This window comes from Macrobrachium nipponense, chromosome 31, assembly GCF_015104395.2.
Source record: "Macrobrachium nipponense isolate FS-2020 chromosome 31, ASM1510439v2, whole genome shotgun sequence".
Lineage (NCBI taxonomy): Eukaryota > Metazoa > Arthropoda > Malacostraca > Decapoda > Palaemonidae > Macrobrachium > Macrobrachium nipponense.
The window spans coordinates 2,529,951-2,533,889 of NC_061093.1; positions in this window are offsets into that span (position 1 = coordinate 2,529,951).

Here is a 3,939-nt window from a genome sequence, read left to right on the forward strand (position 1 = left end):
CAAGTATCCTCCAAGGTATACTAATCAAATTGAAAATCAAAGATGGCGGCCATTTTCAAGATGGCCGCCAAAATAACCACCCGAAGTAGATAGTTTGCTTATAAATATTTGTAGTTGTCTGATTTGCATGATCTAAGTGTGGATTCCTTTGTTTTGAAGCCTGCTGAACTATATTTTTTTTCCTGTTTTGAAAGCACTCTGGGACATATTTCTCAAGATGACCACCAAGATGTTTGTCTTTCTTTAGATAAGTTTTGTCCCGGCTTGTACATTTTCAAAGTTAGGCATACAGTACTGCTGTTTCTCGATCTGCTACTGTTCACATATGCAGCTGCAGAGTAATGTGCCTGGAAGATCTGCTTGAGAGCACTTGCATCCTCCTTTGCAAACTTCTTACAGGAGCACTTGTCAATTCTTGACAGCTTGCTGCAATCGGTGGTAGTGTTGTCCAATGTATCGGCCATCCTTCTCCTTTCTGTGTCCACCACCCCCATTCAGCTGGACTGCTCAAGGATTGGCTTGCAATTGGAGGAGGATTGTGTTATTGGTGATGTATGCTGGTCGAATATTGGTGTATGCTTCTGGAAGCTCTGGAACTTTTTTAACCTTCAGTTTCAGTGGCTCACATTCATCACCAGGATTTCCTTTGCCCTGTGTTTGGATGCTGGCAAATGGACACACTTCTACCGTGTAAAGATGTTTCAGCTGTGGTCGCAGTTGGATTATGACCTATGTTGTCAACTACTCCAGTTGTGAACAAATTCTTTCTCAAGACTGGGGGACAGATTACTCCATCTTCCACATACTGTGCAACAACTGCTTCTCCTAACTGTGCTGAGATTTCTAGGTCTCGGTCAAATGATATGCTGAGCCCATTCTCATGGAGCATTTCAATTATTTGTCTCTTCCTCGTCTTGGCAAACACATACAGGCCCATGTAGACTGTAAAATGTGGCTCCCGGTCTTTGGAATGCCTGTGGACATCCATTCCTTCCTTGTATTTGGTGAAGCTGTTTTACTGTAGAAGTTGTGATGTAGCAAAGTCTGATTTCAACGTTCCATGATGGGGTTGGGACTTGATGTCTGCACCATGTTCGCTCATGCATACAAGCTGAAGCAGTGATGGTGGCGCAGCCTGTTCTGAGTCTTTGCCATGAAAATAGCTGCTGGAATTCGACATCTGACAGAGCATGTCTTGTCTTATTATCCCAGCGGCTTTTGCTAGATGGATCGCTTCACCATAACGGGATGCTTCTGGTAGGATTGAACCTACATCAGTTTCAACAACCATCAGAACTTCTCATCCTTGGCGATTAGCTTGCAGCTGTGGAATGGGCAAAAGCAGCTGATCCTTGAGTCGAGTAGGATGAACATCAGGCAAGTCAACACCAAGCTGTGCCAGCCTCTGCTTGTAAAGCTTGGTCAAATCAGCAAGCTTGAAAATCGGTGGCCTCTCACTGGCATTTTTCATCTTGCAGATGTAGGTGACTAGTTCAGAGAAAGCAATTGGATATGCATCCTTCCAGTGTTCATGTGCTTTTTCTTAATCCCACACCTTTAGGTATGCCCATTCTCGGTTATACAATGCCACCAAACAGCCAGAGTGATATTTCACTTCTTGGGCTAAGACATCTCCTGTACTTAGTTTGGCGAGAGGTTTTGTATTACTGAATGTTTGGCACATTCATTTATTCTTCTATTCACTTGCATTGTCATTGCTTCTCTAAGCTCCCCTCCTTCAGTTTCGCAGAAGAAGCATTCTTTTATTTTAGTTCCTTGGAGCTCTTGTGGAATCTTACTTCTACTCCCTCATCACTAGTACTTACATGACTTGCTCTTTTATCAGCTTGGTGTAACTTTGTGTTGTTGAATCAGAAAGCCTGCTACTCTCATGATATTGTGCCTTATTTTTTCTCAACGTTTCCTCTATCCCAGATCCTTTGTCAAGTCTTGCAGGGTCTACTTTGATTGGTAGCGCATTGAGTGAGTGAAACCGAGGAATATTCTTTGCCATGTTCGTATATCCATTATCCCCTCTTCTGGCAGTATTGGCCTGGGGAGATTTTAGATCTTCTTTCTTAACCTCCTGACATAGGCAACACTTGGTCCAGTCTGTTTTCCATGATTGTCCAGTAGAGTTTGCATCCATGATTACAATGATGTTCAGGATCGAGGGTTTATCCTTTTACCACCCTGCTCATGTAATAGTATAATAGGCCTCTTATGTCCCATAATATACAATAAGCACTTTCCTTAATGGGATACAACTAGGTTCTTGCACTGTCTGCCACCACCTAGTCAATCATTCATCCAGTGTCATGAGTCCCGTGCGATCTGTACACCATCCAGTTAATAAAACCCTGTTATCCTTGGTTCGCCTCCCCTGCACTGGCACGTCCTGTCCATTCAGGTGAGGCTTCCTAACTGATTTGGGGTTGATTAGGCAGAGTTTGGGATACTAGCTTGTTGCAGTGTGATGCCAACATAAATTTCCTACTTAGCTGACACTGAACCCCCATGCTGAGTTTCACAGTAGTAATGTCACCAATGTGCCTTGGTAGTGCCTGACAATCACTCCTTTAATACAGTACCTTAACCATGTTATAAACTAGAAAATATACATCAGCAGGCTTAAAATCATAGGAATCCACACTTAGATCATGCAATTCAGACAACTACAGATATTTCTAAGCAAAGCATCAACTTCGGGTGTTATTTTTTGGCGGTCATCTTGAAAAATGGCCAATCGGCAGAATTGATTAGTATCCCTTGGAGAACAATTGTGCCAAATTTGATGCTTATATCATCATTTGCACGATTCTTCTAAAAAATTACTTTTATCTCCCCCACTATAAAGACGTAAGGAAGAAGGTTGTACATACAAGAGTAAGGATGTAGTTAGATTTAAAATTATGAAAACAAAAGCTATGAAAATTGGTTCTCAAACACTCATCTCAAAAGCGCTCTTCCAGCGAGCACATAAAGATATTGGAAAAGGTAGGACCTAAGGGTCTCCACCATAGCCATACCCTCCACTTGTCTATATAAGTTATTTGATCAAAAATACAGGCGGTGTCCAGCACCGCCATTTCTTAAAGAGATTTAAAGGTAAAACGGTTAAAATTATGAAAGCATGAATCAGGTTGGGGGAAATGGACTTGTCTAAAAATTATGCTAATGGTCTCCCTAATAGGAAACATTGGTAAAAAGGGATTCAATAAGCTCGCCATAAATGTATCAGAATCTTGGGGGAGTCCTGATTCTTTAAATGATTCTTAAGCAAGTGGACAAAAAATTTTGCAAGTTGATAATTAGGTGTATAGTAAGACGCTATACTAGGGCGAAGGGGAACATCAGGTTTATGAATTTTGGGTAGGCCATACATAACACCAAAGGAAGAGCTGGTGGAAAATAGTTGACGATATGTTTCTTCGTTAATGACATTGTCTTTCTTTAGAGATCTCAGAAAACGATTGATTTTATCTTCGGTACGAAAAATGCTTTGGTATTCGGGTACACCTGTCTTTATGAATTTAGTATGATCATTAAGGATAATTTCCATTTTCGAATTATAATCTGATTTGTTGAGAATGACAGCCCCCTTCCCCTTATCTGGTCTCACAACTATGATGTCATCACGCTTAGCCAAATTTTTAATTAGATCAAAATCACATTTTTTGAAAAAAGGAGCCCAGTTAGTTTTTAACTTTGAAAAATCACGTTGAGATAGACTAGATAATTCCTTTTGTAAACCACTCAAATTGGCATTAAAGGGGAGGGATCTCAACCTCTGAAAAATCGATTGTAATGGTAAAAAGAATTGGTTATATTTTGGCCTATAGTTTGGTAAACAAAAATCCTACCCAAGGGACAGCAAAAATTCTTCTCTCTTGGATAAAATTATAATTAGAAAAGTTGAAAACTGTAGCGTGAGTCTCA